Raw genomic sequence first — 16,952 nt, 5'->3', positions numbered from 1 at the left:
GAGGCGACTTTTGTTGTGAGTTGGAGCTATATAAATAAAATTGAATTGAGTACTTCTATAGGCAGTCTTCTACAGATTTGAAATCAAGGTTTGCAGGACAATATGGCCAACGGCTCTCTAACCCAGACAATCAGGAAGAGACTGCACACAGCCAATCTCCGGTATCATAGGGCTGCCAGGAGGCCTGTCATGATTACGTTTCAGTATCAGGCTGTTTGTGCTGGTGTTCACAGCATGTACATGGAACCTGAACATGTGATGGATTGTTATGTTCAGCGATGAGTCCAGCTGCATACGGCAGTTGGATTCCCACAAAGAGCACTATGATGACAGCTGCAATGATAGGGTAACAGCTTTCAGTGGAGGCATTGTGATGGTGTGGGGCAGCATCTCTCTCACTGGAGACACAAGGCTTGTAATCATTGGACACAATCTCTGTGGAGCGAGATATCAAGACGGAATTCTGCAACCAATGGCAATTCTAAATCCCCACCTGTCGGTGATACCGATTAATGGTATAGTGAGGTCCTCAGATCTCCTCTGCTAGCATTAGCCATGGCCCAGGTAGAGTGGTGGAGTGCAAAATAAAGAAGGGGTAGCCATCCCACAGCAATATGTAACCAGCGTGAGGATGGGGTGCATGGTTCTTTCACATGTTACTGAGGAGCCTGGTGTCGTGATTTGATTTAAAACTGAACTATATGTGCACATCATAATACAATATCTGTACGACCGCTGTGAATGCATATGCAATGCACCAAAAAATTCAAGACATTTTTCATCTTTGTTGCATTGACTTCAGAGTTGGAAAATTGAATGTAGTTAATGTGAGTTGTATGCACTCACATCAAAAGACTGATACCAGATTCTGAAAGGAAGGAAATAATTACACTGTAAGCAGTACTTCCTGAAAACCATAGCAAAGAAGAAGAGTTTTACAGCATATACAGAGGCAGTAATTAGGTTTAACATTTACCATATCTTTTTACAGTAACAGTGCCTTTTGAAGCCATTGAGATACTCTGGGACGCAGAACACTCATAGACTAATAATTTGTAAGTCAGACAATAAACCAGTTTTATTATAGATTTAACTTATTTAGGGCAAAGTTTGAAAAAACAAATAAGACCTGAAAAAAGTGTTTCTGATATTAAACTCATGAGAAATGTGTTTATTAAGGGTTACAAATCAAAGAAGCCAAAAACTGTTTTCTGATAGAATTAATTCTCTTCAGCCAGAAAGTATTTACCCTGCGTTCGCCATAAGAAAAAAGTGTAAGCTTTCCATATTTTTCAGACCATAAGGCGCATTAAGCGAAACAAAACAGTCAGATAAGTCAAACTTTACTCAACTCATTCTTCTTGCTTCCTCCACTTCTGTACCATTGATTCATTAATGTTGAATTCTCTGCAGCTGCTCTATTCCCATGTTGTTGCAGTATATTAATGACTAACCTCGTATTGTGGATGGATTATCTCAGTTGTTCTCCTGACTGAAGTTTGGTCCGTTTACAGCATCCTGCCATGCGATTGCATTTGTCCCTAACCATCGAGAACCTTCACGTTAACTTTTATCGAGTTGAAAAAAGTTAGCTTAAATCCTGCAGCTTCACTGTTTATGTTATGCTAACATAGCTGTGTCGCTAGCGATCACGTAGCACATCATTATATACCAGCTAGCCCAACTTCAGTAACGTTATAAACGTCACTGCTGTTTAGTTTTCTGTCTTCATTTAGAATAGAATTAGAATAGAATAGAATTCAACTTTATTGTCATTGCACATGCACAGGTACAGAGCAACGAAATGCAGTTTGCATCCATCCAGAAGTGCTTTAGCCATGATATAGATATATTACAATATATATTAGCAATAATATAGATATGTGAGTATATTACAGAAATGGGTCTATTATGGTATGTTATAATGTACACGGTATGAAGTATGTTATGAATATGCTATAACTATAAGTATGTACAGGCTGTAGTGAGTACAAGCTATGTACAGGCTATGAACAGGATATAAATATGAAAAACTATACAGAAATATGAGATATACAGCTATACAGAAATGTGAACAATGCAGGTTATAAACAATTGTAGGATTAAAAATTATCATATGTACAGAATGATTATTTACACAGAATTATACAGTAGTGCAGTTAAGATAAGTGAGATATGTGGATAATTTCTACAGAGGCTATATAAAGTGCCTGTGGTTGTGAGTGGTGGTTCAGTCCATGTTATTATTGTGTGTTTGAGGGTACGGTTGTCCATGTGTGTGTGTGTAGGTGGTTGTGGGTGTGTGTATGTCCAGTCCATGTGTTAACGTGGGTCAGATGTCAGGAGGCAGAGTTCAGGAGTCTGACAGCTGTGGGGAAGAAGCTGCTCCGGTACCTGGTGGTCTTAGTCCGGAGGCTCCTGTAGTGCCTCCCAGAGGGCAGGAGGGTGAAGAGTCCATGTGATGGGTGACTGGGGTCTTTGATGATTGATGAGTGGGGTTCCCTCGCTCAAAACGAGCATAAAGGTTGTTGAGCTCGTTGAGGAAGGAGACATCAGAGGATGCGGGGGAGGGTTTGGTGGTCCTGTAGTCTGTGATGGTCTGGAGTCATTTATGTTGGAAGTGATAGCAGAGCTGTACGTTTTATTTTTTTTTCCAGAAATCTCTCAGTCAGAACATGCTATATCATATTTAGGTGGAAACTAGCGAGCTAACTTGCTGCTAACTTCTAACTCTGTTAAATGTAATAATTTCTGTTTTCATGGATGCCTGGATGTTAAACTTCATAGTTACACCTGGTAAAGCAGCAACATCGATCATTTTATTCGAATTTAGACCGTTTTTAGCTCTCAGTGATGCCACAGTTTTCATTTGACTTTGGGACCTGAAGCCGACAGAGTTTAGGACCCAGATTACTCCGTGAGGCTCCTGACTACGGTAGCCGTAATGCTCCGACAATCCATCAAGCGGTGCGGCTTCATAGCTTACCAAAGTTGGACTAAAACATTTTTGACAGATTTGTGAGCGCCGTGTACCGCATAAAATCGGTTCAAGGTCAGTAAGCACAACCAGTGTTGCCAATTTAGCAACTTTGTCGCTATATTTAGCGAGTTTTCAGAGCCCCTTAGCGACCTTTTTTCTAAAAAGCGACTAGCGACAAATCTGGCGACTTTTTCTGGTGTTATTGGAGACTTATTTATAACGACTTTTTGACGTGAAAACGCCTATCGCTCTTACTCTCAACAAGCAGCGGTGCTGCCGTGGGCACCTGACCCGTGCCAAAGCGCTCACGGGCGGAGGATAGTCCTCCCCCAGCTGCTATCAGCGTCCAAACTGCAAATGAATCGCGCATGAGCTCCTACCGCACTGACTGTAACGCAGTCAGTTCTTCTTTTACTGTTATGCTGTTTTGTGGACCACAAGGTTTAAAACTACTAATAAACACATAAACACACACACACAAAGTAACTCCCCCAGAGAGCCAATTTCGGGTCACTTTTGCCGGTCCAAGCCCGGATAAAGGAGCAGGGTTGGAATTGTGACATTAAAAAACAATAATTGCTAAAAGAAATTTAATTTCTTAGTTCTAAATAAAGTCTAAATGCATTTAAGACATTTTTACTGACTTTATGTCTTTTCCACGATGTTATTTCTCTCTCCAACAACGTAGGTTACAATTACATTAGCATGACCAATTATGCAAATTAGGCGATGATGTCATTTAGCAACTTCTAGCGACTTTTAGGACAGCCAATAGTGATTTTCCTTACTGAGGAGTTGGCAACACTGAGCACAACCAAAATTCATACATAAGGCGCCCTGTCAATTTTTGAGAAAATTAAAGGATTTTAAGTGCGCCTTATAGTGCGGAAAATACAATATATGTAACTTTTAATATACAGTTACTCTTAAACAGACCCTTAAATTTGTAATTTCTAATTGTATGACATAAAATATAAGACAAGAATAGAGCTGAAGAATGACTTTTCAGACCACTGACAACATCAAAGAGAACTAACAAGCCTTTCCAGATCAGTGAGCTAAGTAGTGGATCTGAGCATGGATCCGTTTCTCTTGTGTCCAGGACACAAAAACAGGCTGTGGGAGGAAACTGAAAGCTACAGAAATTAATATTCCTTTTCAAAAACCTGTGGCATGATGCCTGAAATACATACTGTAGCACAGAAAGAAGGCAGCAGGTGCAAGCAGTACAACCGTCACACATTAATTAAACATCTCTAGGTAAATGAGGCGGTCCACCCACCTATATGCTCACACCTGACATTTAGGTAAATTAGCCAACAGTAAATGCCAAACCTTGGTTGCTCAGTTTGGAAGTCACTTATGAGAGATACAGGGGGACTTAAATGATATGGTTTCATGAAATCCTGGCACAGCTTCCTTTAACAGCACACAAGTAACGTGAATCCTTATTTCTGAAGAAAAAAAAAGCCTATCAGGCTGATTTTTTAAGAATTTTAAAAGAATGAAACTTTGAAACTCTTAATGTTCCCCACTTCTTAAACTGTTTCTGCAGATATTGTGTAGTACCATTTATTGTTAAAAATTGTCAAACTAAAGCTGGATTAACTTGGAGGATGAAATTCCCACTCAGTGTGCCTAACATGTAAAAAAAAAAATCCCTGGTTTAAGAACAGGAGGGAACACAAATCCCTGGGAGAGCTGTGTCAGGATGGGCATCTGGTGTAAAAAGTCTGCCAAGTCAAACGTGCCACTCTGCACTGTGGTAACTCCTCGTGAATAAAAGAGCAGCCAAAAGCTGCTTTTTTATGGAATGCCCACCCAGAGGGAAAAAAGCTTTCTCCTGCTACCTCACAGTCAGTCCCATCAAGGTTTTTAGCAAAGAGGAAATAAATAATATGCAAAAAAAAGATAAATAATATGCAAAAAAAATACTTGAAAATATGACACAGCTGCTAGCAAAGTGTAGATAATGCCACCGAATATAAGTTGTATATATAAAGAGTTTTCTGGAGGAGGTTTCTAAGAACTTAAATGGATAAAAGGAATTCAATAATTAAATAGGTGATCTCTCCGGTAACATCACTGGCCACTGTTTCTCCTTATGCATTTATGTCAGGACAGGAAGTCTACCCACATTCAAAGAATTATGATTTGATACTTTTAACAGATTTTTTGGCTTTTTTGTTGCAAACAAAACCAATCACCAAACAAACATAATTAAATCATGGCTAATTTAAATGCATATTTAGTGCAAATTAATGACCTTTTTCCAACATATTTTCTGTAATTTCATGAGATCTGATAAAGGAAACTTTATTTTTGCAGGTTAGTTATAATTATTAGAAAGAAAAACAATGTATTGGCAGGTCACACATGATACAGAGACTGTACTTCCTGAGAATTCTCAGGAGGAATAACATCACACAGAGACTGCTGGTGTCCTTCTACAGAGCCACCATTGAGAGTGTTCTAACCTACTGCATATGTATTTGGTACACTAGCTGCACAGGGGCTCAGAGGAAAGCACTCCAAGGGATCATTAACACCACCCAAAAGATCACTGGCTGCCCTCTCCCCACACTGGAAGTTCTACACAACATCCGCTGTTTTAAAAAGGCCCAAAACATCATAAAAGACGCCTCACATCCTGGCCACTCCCTGTTTGAACTGTTGCCCTCAGGCAGACGGTACAGGGCAATCAGCGCGAGGACTAATAGACTCAAACACAGCTGTTATCCAACTGCGATAACACATCTGGATGCTACAAAAAAAATGTCCATCACGCCACTCTTGTGTTAATCTATGCACGGTCTGAAGCATGTATGTGGGAATGTATGTGAATGTTTTACTGTTACGTCTTATTAATATTTTAAGTATTCTATCTATTTTATTTATTGAATTTTATTGTTTTATTTATATTTTGATATTGCTAGGGATGATGCAATGATCGGGGAACATTCTTAATTTCGTTGTACCTGTGACAATGACAATAAAGTTTCTGATTCTGATAAAATGGAGCAATAAGTAAATCTAGTCATAATAGAGAAAAGTAAGAGTGGTGCTTAAAAATCTTAAAAACTATTGGACAATTTGAAACATTTTTCTAATGGATTTTTAAAAGGCTTTGTTGAAAATAAATCAATCACACAATCAATCTAACAAAAAAGTGCAAATGGCACATCAGAAACCCCTTTCCCATTTAAAATGCCTCCTTCAAAAAGAAAATGAACAACATTTCAAGCTCAATTTGGCTCTTTGTCAGTTACAGGGAAATGAACACACTCAGCTGTGAGTCAAAAGACTATTTTCCACAGCAGGCACTAGTGGGCTGCTTAAGGGTTGCCCACAACTTTTTGGTTGGACTGTTTTTGATATAAAAAAGCATCAGCTCCGGGTACAGCAGCAATCTAAAATGAAATCTAATGTATTTACTATCCTGTCACTAAACCGTGTCCTCATGTGTACTGGTAGCCATGGTAATGACGTACGGATAGTACGGATGTCATTATGTCGTCACCTGAAGCGTCATCAACATCTCATGGTCTCCAGGTGCTACATAACTGCTAATATAGTCACTTTAAAGCTACGATGCCTATACTAATAGAAGCTGGAGCTACTGCACATGACCTACATTCCCTTTAGTGTTGCAGCTACGTTGGCGCAGAAAGAATTTACATTTCTGTTAAACTTGTGTGTTCAGGGATTCTACATGTCAGTGTAGAACAAGGCTGAAAAAACTATTAGACAGCCATTCTTATAAAAATGAGCACTCTCACACACATGCTCCTGGGAACAAGAGAAAAACTACTATTGGAGAAACTGTCTTAGCAATGGCACTACACAATAAGACATATTCCAGGAAATATAAACTTAGTGGTTATGGAAACATTTATCAGTGCTTTACAAAACCCCTATTGCCCCACCCCTTACCCCCACCGCCCAAGTGGTAGGACATTTGCCTGCCCATCATGGTCAAAATTAAATAATGCCCAATATAGTTGTCTTGTTTAGTCTAAAATTAATTTGCCTCGTTCATCATACATGTAAGGATATTCAGTTTACTATCACAAATACCTGGGACAGGAAGAAAATATCAGAATATCTGAGACAAGTGAACCAGTCCATTTTGTTCTTATTGTTTCGGAGTCATTGATTTTCTCATTGATAAACTAATACACATTTGCTACCTCGTTTTTTGTATTAAGACTTGTGTTTACAAATTACAAGTTGTAGCTTCTGGCTTATGACAAAGTGAAATATCTATGACCCGTGATGCTGTAGGTTTATCACAGCCATTCTCAAAGAAATTCTCCACACCCTCGTGTGAAATATTCTGCAATCCAATCGCTACATTAACTGTGCAAAAGACAACAACAAACACCTGCAGCAGGTACATCACGAGTTAAATTGCACTGTAACAGTTCTCTTATTTCTCTAGCCTGCCTCTTCATTGTGACCTGTGACAGCAGGAAAAGCAAGAGGTGGTCAGAAAGGCAATTAAGATGTTCCAGCAATTACTGCAGCCTGGTGTAGCAGTTAGTGATGCTATTTGCTATAAGTGTGTTTGACAAGTCAGAATGTCTGCTGTGAAAAACGTAGCTTCAGTTTTCATCATGTATAACATTTCATATGGGAACCACGAGTTTAATAAAGAGTAACTGTTTCAGTGTAATTTTTACATTTTAATTTGTAGTATGTATATGTATGTATATGCCATTATTATTATTACTGTTGCTATTATTATAATAAAATAGCCAATTATCAGCTGCTGTTTTTTTATTCTAATAGCCGAGAGCTATTAGCTGTATTTTATCAGTAGTTTACAATATTTCTAATATAACAAATGTGCCTGACCTGTTAGCCACTGATAAAGTTGTTGTTAAAGAAAGGTGGCGCTGACACGTCTTTAAGTAGGTTAGATTAACCATCATCATACAGATCTAAGTCCCGCTGACTCAACACACATCACAGTAACATTCAGCATCTGAGGAGATGCTTCACAAACTCTGTTGCAAGACTTTTAAAAAAGTCCATGTGCTGCGTACAGCTCAGTCAGAAGCGACTGCAGGGTTCTGTTTACTGTAAAAAGTGATAAATAAATAAATGTTTAAAAGCCACATTTTTACCTTGGACGTCTTCGGCGGTAACTCTTCTCAATGATTTATTCCTTTCGCCTTGTTGGCCCCTTCCTCTCTTCTTTCTTCTCTTAATGAAGCTTCATTTCTCCGACTCTCCGGGCGCACCGAGGACGGTGGAGCGGCTCTGCTCTGGGGAAACTTCCAGCCTAAGTGCGGGTCTGTGGACGGGAGGAGAGAGGGAGCAAGTAGCGATGGGAAGGAGGAGAGCGCGTCGAGAGAGAGAGGAGAGCGAGAGGCGGCGAACGATTTTTAAACCCGATCTTCTGGAGAGAAAGCCGACTGCTGTCGCGCTGAAATTCAATATGAGGCGACAGACACTCGGCGCGGCTCCGTGCGGCACGTCTCCCTGCCTGACAGGGAAACAGGGGAGTGAGAGAGGAGGTGGTGGGAAGGGCGACGGGGGGCCGTGTATTATAGGGACACCAAGAAAGTGCCTTCCTTCAAGACAAGTGGATGTGTGTCTGTGGACGGCAGTCATTTCTGCATCCAGAGCAGGAATCATCCCCACACTGCGTGTACCGTCATTTTAAAAAGCATTCAGATATTTCATTATCAGCAGAGGAGGTTACACTGAAGCCGTTTAATAACACATCTCCATTACAGCCTGGAAAAAGCTGGAGGTTTTCTATGGAGCTCATGAAAAGAAATCAGGTATTAAAGAATCTGAATTTCTTTATAAAAGATGAAGCAACCCCCCTGACACCACATATCACCAGGGTATTATTAAAATATCATACATAGCACAATGTAAGAGCCCATTGAGGAGTTTACACTCTTTTTTCCAAGCATGATAGTGGCCCAAAAGTAACCACAGTAATAGTTAGAATAGTTATAATAAGAACTATTTTTTAATGTTGGATTTTGTAACGTGTTGACTGGAAACAGAAGAGGTTCTAACAAAAACAAGTTTCCTGATGTCAGGGTGCATTCACACAACACGAAGTTGCTGTGTGCGTCAACTGCGTGGCTTATCATTAACAAATAAGGGTGTCCTTGTGGTAGAAAGAAGACGAAGAGATAATTCCATGGAAAACATTAGCAAATGAAAAGTCTGATAACACAGGTCTGTGTTGTGGTTGAGTTTGGCTTCATTGCTTGTTAAAAGTACAAGTTAAAAGGATGTTACCGTGTCCAGCAGCAGCCCTTATACCATTAGAATATTGTGATCAGAGATGGGCGTGTTACTGTAATCCGATTACGTTTTTCAAGTAATGAGTAAAGTAAGGGATTACTATTGCAAAAACGGTAATTAGATTACCGTTACTTTCCCGTAGGAACGCTGCGTTACTGCGTTACTAAAACCGTGATTTTTTGCTAGAATGTCTCAGGGTAAACCTCCGCCTACCCCACTTCTGCTTTACAGGTGAAAATAGAGCAACAGGACCGCTAGTCTTTGACTTTATTTATTTTCTGCTGTGTTTTACTTGCATCTATTTGAAAGACTGAGTGTAAACACACACAAAAAAAATATATTATGTGCTGGAATGTGCAGAAAATAGTTTTAAATATTAAACAAATTTCTTCCAGTCAGAGAATGTTGCATATAATTAAATTTTTGCTTGTTGCATAAAGTTAAAAGATTAAAACTAATAAAACAGGTTTTAAGAAGAGACTTTTCCATTTGATTATATTTTGTATGATGATTATGTAGAAAAAGTAGAATTGGGCTGAAAGATCTATCACTTTATTACCTATTCAGGTTGTAAATTGTGTTTTTAAAAAGTAACTAAGTAACTAAGTAATGAATTACTTTTGAAAATAAGTAATCAGTAAAGTAACTGGATTACTTTTTGGGGGAAGTAATCAGTAATTAGTTACTGATTACTTTTTTCAAGTAACTTGACCAACACTGATTGTGATAAAGTGATTAAAGAAAAACAGTCAGTGTTTTGTTGGGTTGTAAATTCAGTTTCACTGTAACGTTTATCTTTAGAGACGGCAGAGAGAGCGGGGAAAGGAGAGAAACAGCTAAAGGAGAAAGAGCAAAAAGAGAAACAGGTGAGAAAATAGAAAATATTCACTTTGTAAAAGAACTCATTCATACCAACGGAAGAATTGAACAGAATCTATGTCACACAGCTCGAACAGGACGGCTGCTGATGGCTGAAGTGCAGTGTGATGCAGTGTTTATGTCTGTACTAAATAAAGCTACTTAAACTGCATAAAGTAAAATGGACTGACTTTATGAAACAACGCTAAGCACGTTTCTCCACTGATCTGATTTACAACATATTTTTTATTTGACCTTCTTTGAAAACTCCTGGTCAGCTCAGCTAAACCTTTGCCTCAGGTTTAAAAAATTAAGTTAGCACAACGCTAAAGCCAGTGTATGATATTGAAAACTGGGATCTTTCAGTCGTTCTTAGACGCTACAACAGCGGTCCCCAACCCCCGGGCCTCGGACTGGTACCGGTCCGTGAGTCGTTTGGTACCGGGCCGTGAGAGTTGAGGCTCAGGTGTGAAATGTATAGTTTTCAGGGTTTTTATCGGTTTTCAGCGTTATTTTGTTATCGTTTTTATCGTTTACTCGGTTTTCCTGGGTCTTTTCACGTGTGTTATGAATAAATCTTCTTTTTTTCGGTACCGGTACTAGTTTTATTTTGTTGTATTTATCCGCGACACCTTAAAGGCCGGTCCGTGAAAATATTGTCGGGCATAAACCGGTCCGTGGCGCAAAAAAGGTTGGAGACCGCTGATCTACAATGTCTTAGGCTGCGTTTAAAAGTAACACCTTAATGCGTATACTGTTAAACTGAGGTTTGCAAAGATGAAAAGGATTGAATATGGTATGGCATAATACGTTAATTATTTAGGGAGCTAAGGCCCCCTAAAAGTTAACTTACCCAGTCGTGTTCATAAGACTTTTGAGCAGAGTTGCTCCAAATGACTGACATCGAGATCAGTCTTAGTCTAATATAGACGTGTGTAGCCTCACGCACAGCTGCATGTTAACAAACTTTATTTTAAATTTCGACTTATTATCAGAGAATCTTTGCAGTATAGGAAATAGACATAAATCTATCAAACTGAATGGCAGTGCCACTCAAACAATTGTAGGGTTTCAGTTTCAGTTCCTGCATATACTGTAAACAAAAGATGGCAAATTACCTATTCGTTTGTGAGGTCCAGTTTTTAAAACCTTGATCTGAGGGTTTTCACAGTGAAACCAGGGGACGCTGTACAACTATAAAGAGGTGACTTGTCAATCATAAGGAGCTCCCACTTTAAACCATACTGTGCCATAATTTACAACATTCATGTTAATTACAACCCCAAACTTGCAACTGAGCACTCACCAGTAAAGTGTTTACTGAGGTCATACGTTTAGAGAGCTGAAGACAATGTTCCCTCAGACTGCCGAGAAACCAGACTTGTTTTTGCAGCCATGGTATTTAACCCTTTAAAACCGGTTTTGCGTAACTATTTTTAAATCCCGGTAGCTCTGCAACCACGTGAGCTAGCGCAATAATTTTTTTTGCATATGAAACCAGAGGAGTTGTACTTACATCTTATGCCATCAGCTTGTCCTCGGTCACAGTTTCCTTCCACATATAGCTTTGCAAAAACTGCATAAAAAGCACTTGCAGCAACAAAAACATAATATTCCAGAAACACGCTTTGCCGATGCGATCAGCTCGGCAACACTTCCTATGTCCATCAGCGCGAACTATTGCATGTCCGCCATGTCCTGCCCAAAACCGGAAGTGACGTCATTTTCGCGGAAATGTAGTTTTTTACCATCAGGGCCTCATGAGCCTATACTGGTGTTTTTAAAAGTTATGTTTGACTTTATGACTTTCTGTGTCGTTTCTGGGATGCTTAGGACTCATATTGTCATATTGCACTGCTGGAAATAGTTTATTTTGATGCATATGCTGCTTTTTTGCAAATTTGCATTATAATATTTATTTTCGTTTTTCCTGCAGTGTATAAAAATTGGTGTATTTCAAAAATAAAACTATGAAGACACTCAAAATAAATTTCCTGTGGTGGGAAACTATTTTGTGCAACTTTTTTGTATTTACAGTTTTGAGGGATAAGCATCTTAAATTTCTCTAACTAGAAATATATGTTAAAAAACAAAAACGATTTTCAATTTTTTTGTAGTTTATTGCACTTTTTTGCAATTTATGTAATTACTATGCACTTAATTCAGACATATTATTAAAATTTAGGCTGTAATGGTTGTATTGATGTATAGCAACTTGAAATGCTCCCAAAAATGGCTCCACAGCATGTAAACATATAATATAAGCTCTGGCAGACTTGGTTCTATGGTAGGTCTTAAAGGGTTAAAAAAAAACAGCTAATTGTCATTAACTGTCCATCCTAACTGGACGCATGCTGATGCTTGGCCAGGACCAACAGGCTTTACATTTTAACATCAACGATGCTCTTCAGCATGTTTGTTCAAATCACACATTTATAGATGACCTCCTTCATGCGGTACATTTGGTACTGACCCATCAAGGTTGTTTTGTCTTATTAAATATATTAAAAAAAGATTCAGTGGTACTGATGATGAGTAACATCTCTAGGCCTGTTTGTTAGTGTTGCTGTTGGCCCACAGATGAATATGAGCGATATGACACTGATTTTTATCTACCTGCCCTTTGAACAGATCGTCTGTCTGGTTACTCCCATTCTCTCTTTGTCTCACCTTCACTTTCTCTGTCTTTGTGTTTCCCGGAAATATTGGAGACTAGAGTACCCCCTGCAAATAAATGGTCATTACCATGACAACAGCGGTACAAGCTGCAGCCGATGTTGATCATGGCAACAGTGGCAGGCAGCCAGATCAACAGCCCGGCTCTACCCCAGGGGCAAGCCAATGTGTGAACACCGGGGTGTGTGCATACGCTGACTTTAACTTCTATCGCAAATATAGTGACAGCCGCTCAATGTAAATGACATCCAGACCCCAAATCACTGGAATCAAAGTGTGATGCTATTTTTTTTCTCCACTGCAAACACTTAAAGAACAAAAGGCTTTGTTGGCTTTAGACTGGCGTATTTATGTTGTTTCACACCACCTCTCCAATAGTCAGCCCTCCATCTTTCCCTTAACATAATGTTTACCCACAAGCACGGCTGACTGTTCCCGAAAAAGTCGCTTGACATTTTGACAAAGACACTTACTTGGTTTATTGCCAACATTCTGATAAGAAGAGTGATTATGCTCAATCTTCTCAACAACAGAGGCAGAGGGCAGTCAGCTTAACTTTGCAAAATCCACGTCATGTGACGTAGAAGGTAATAACAATGTGAGAGATGTTCACGTCTATGACTGAGCGACAATAATGTCAGCCACCAGGTTTTTTGTGCTCCTTCTTAATCATAGCAGGAAATGCAGTTTACAACATTTTTATTTCTTAAGTGTTTGAACAAATAAGCACAAGCAAAGACAATTAAAAATCATAACATATTGCATATCTATCACTCTGTGGTAGAGACGCTGTGTCCGTTTGCTGGGCAGTGGGGTGAAGACAGCTGATGCCAACAGGCTGAACAAGCTGATTAAAAAGGCTGGTTCTGTCCCGCGTGTCAGACTGGAGAACCTGGTGGAGGTGTCTGAGAGGAGAACACTACAAAAGCTTCTCTGTTTCATGGACAGCCCCTCTCACCACATGCACGCCTCCATGATGGACCATCAGAGCACACACAGCAAAAGACTCATCGCCCCACTGACCGCTGCAGGGAGTCCTTCCTGATGACGGCTGTGAGACTGTAGGACTCCTCCTCGCTCTGTCGTGATTTTTTTATAGGATTAATATTAATGTTATTATGTTCTCATTCAGATCGTCCAATATTACTTAACAGTATGTTATTGAATGTTTGTTTCATCCCCCCGTCATATGCTGCTACTCTCTTTTATTCATCACACAATACCATGTCACTTGTTTTTAAAAATCACCTGCACTGATAGTTACGTTATTAATTTTACCTGATATAGTTATATCGTTACTTTGTTACAGTTATTCTTACTGTATCCTACAGTTCTTATTGTATATTATTGTATATCTTTTTGCCTCTGTTTCTCTTGCTGTATTGAGCATGTTTATGATGAAAGAATTTCCCTAAATAATAAATAAAGTTCTTCTTATCTTATCTTATATAACATGTTCATTGTGTTGACATTTTCTGTATTTAATTACCTTCACCAGTCAACTTTGGCTGTTGTTGTTAGCCAAAAAAAATCAGCACTTCTAATAGAAAAACCAGAAAAAAATGTCAATTTTTCACTCAAGAGCAGTGATTACAATAACAGATTTAACACAAACTCTAAATTTAAAATCTTTTATTTTCAATTGGTACCCAGCCATGTTTGTAATCATTATATACAAAAAGTCAAATGTATGTCATGATCAGTGTTGGTCAAGTTACCTGAAAAAAGTAATCAGTAACTAATTACTGATTACTTCCCCAAAAAAGTAATCCAGTTACTTTACTGAGTACTTATTTTTAAAAGTAATTAATTACTTAGTGACTTAGTGACTTAGTTACTTTTTAAAAACACGATTTACAACCTGAATAGGTGATAAAGTGATAGATCTTTCAGCCCAATTCTACTTTTTCTGCATAATCATCATACAAAATGTAATCAAATGGAAAAGTCTCTTTTTAAAACTTGTTTTATTAGTTTTAACCTTTTAACTTTATGTATCAAGCAAAAATTTAATTATCTGCAACATTCTCTGACTGGAAGAAATTAGTTTAACATTTAAACCTATTTTCTGCACATTCCAGCACATAAAATAAAATATTTTTTGTGTTTACACTCAGTCTTTCAAATAGATGCAAGTAAAACACAGCAGAAAATAAATAAAGTCAAAGACTAGCGGTCCTGTTGCTCTATTTTCACCTGTAAAGCAGGAGTGGGGTAGGCGGAGGTTTACCCTGGTGCAGGTGTGCCGCGGTCAGTGGAAGAATCCGCGAGTTTCTCTGTGAGTTTCCCATTACGTCGTAGCTACTCGGTGCTTGTTTGGAAGTTTAGGGTTTTTTTCGCTGTAAAAAGAAGTTTTCTTCCCACGCACAACGGACACTAATGTTTTTGTCACTTTTTATGGAATCAAACTCAAAGTAAGGTCAGTACTTCCACGCTTTAAACGCTGCACGCTCATACTCTCTCTGCACTCGATATATGATCCATTGTTGATCTGCACACAGCTGTTGTCACGAATGTTGCACTCGCTTACGTCACTGTCATGAGACGTTCTCGCAAAAAATCACGGTTTTAGTAACGCAGTAACGCAGCGTTCCTACGGGAAAGTAACGGTAATCTAATTACCGTTTTTGCAATAGAAATCCCTTACTTTACTTGTTACTTGAAAAAAGTAATCGGATTACAGTAACGCGTTACTGCCCATCTCTGGTCGTGACACAGGCACTGCCTCAGTGGGGCCGTGTACACAATCACTGTGTAAAGTGTACATATGCAGGCTTCTGTATAAACATCTTTAATGTTGCAAAAACAAAATATACTTTCAAAAGAAGAGTCAGTTGAAACAGATCTTAGTGTTGTAGAGAGTCACAGTCAATGAAGACTGCGTAGGCTGATTTAATAAGAGGGACTTTTATATCTAAGGGATGAACAGTGTGTGTTCAGTCATGTCAGCAAAGGAAGGAACTGAAAGCTTTATAAATTTAAAGCAGTAATAGTAGTAACGTAGTTATCATTATCATGTTTTTGTTTTACTGGAAATAACAGGAGCGATGTGTTCAAATCCCTGGGTATTTGGTGAGTATGTTCTGAAGTGCATTTAGCATCTACCAGTCCAACACTGCAGTGCATCACAGCGACCCGGTAACATAAAATAAGAACATGAGGCACAAACAGACTTCAGAGAGACTCTACTGGAGAATCAAAACCAAATAATGTAAGTTAAAAAACCTGTGATTACTAAAATCAGACCAGGAGTGACATGTTTAGCCGCATGTTCTCCTTAAATTGCTGGCTGTCTGAGTGGTGTCCCAGAAACGATGTGGGCTTCATAGATAATTGGCAAACCTTCTGGAGGAAACCTGGTCTTGTTAGGAGAGATGGCATCCATCCCACTTTGGATGGAGCAGCTCTCATTTCTAGAAATATCGACAAATTTATTAAACCCCTCAAAACATGACTATCCAGAGTTGGGACCAGGAAGCAGAGTTGCAGTCTTACACGCCTCTCTGCAGCTTCTCTCCTCCTGCTACCCCCCCAAAAAACCCATCTCCATAGAGACTGTGTCTGCTTCCAAAAAGACAAAAAACAAACTAAAAACCAGCAACAAACAACTTAAACAATCACAAAGAAAGAACAATACAGTATCCACATCTGAACCAAAGAGTAAAACAGTGAAATGTGGATTATTAAATATTAGGTCTCTCTCCTCCAAGTCTCTGTTAGTACATGACTTAATAATTGATCAACAAATTGATTTACTCTGCCTTACAGAAACCTGGTTGCAGCAGGATGATTATGCTAGTTTAAATGAATCAACAACCCCGAGTCATTCTAACTACCAGAAATCTCGAAGCACAGGTCGAGGGGGCGGTGTGGCAGCAATTTTTCACACCAGTCTATTAATTAATGAAAGACCAAGACAGACTTTTAATTCATTTGAAAGCCTGATGCTTAACATTGTCCACCCCAGCTGTGAAACTCAGAAACCAGTCTTACTTGTTATCATCTATCGTCCACCTGGGCCTTACACAGAGTTTCTGTCTGATTTCTCAGACTTTATATCTAATTTAGTTCTGAGCTCAGATAAAATAATTATTGTGGGTGATTTTAACATCCATGTAGATGCTAAAAATGACAGCCTCAACATGGCATTTAATCTGTTGTTAGA

At 38.9% G+C, this 16,952-nt stretch overlaps 1 protein-coding gene across 3 annotated transcripts in view; it reads right to left on the bottom strand.

Moving 5' to 3' along the window:
- LOC146525140 (SH3 and multiple ankyrin repeat domains protein 2-like) overlaps positions 1–8,626 on the bottom strand; it is a 355,364-nt gene extending 346,738 nt beyond the window's left edge. Inside the window, exon 1 of one of the 3 annotated variants that reach the window (XM_085161570.1) lies at positions 8,110–8,626. The gene's annotated coding sequence lies outside the window, so the exon portion shown is untranslated. The remainder of the gene's footprint in view (positions 1–8,109) is intronic. The other 2 variants (XM_085161578.1, XM_085161585.1) reach the window with 2 other exon arrangements.
- Positions 8,627–16,952: the final 8,326 nt, after the last annotated feature.

The sequence above is a fragment of the Neolamprologus multifasciatus genome, chromosome 1 (genome assembly GCF_963576455.1).
Source record: "Neolamprologus multifasciatus chromosome 1, fNeoMul1.2, whole genome shotgun sequence".
NCBI lineage: Eukaryota > Metazoa > Chordata > Actinopteri > Cichliformes > Cichlidae > Neolamprologus > Neolamprologus multifasciatus.
The sequence above is the reverse complement of the archived record's forward strand: the minus strand, read 5'-3'. Positions and strand labels throughout refer to the sequence as shown.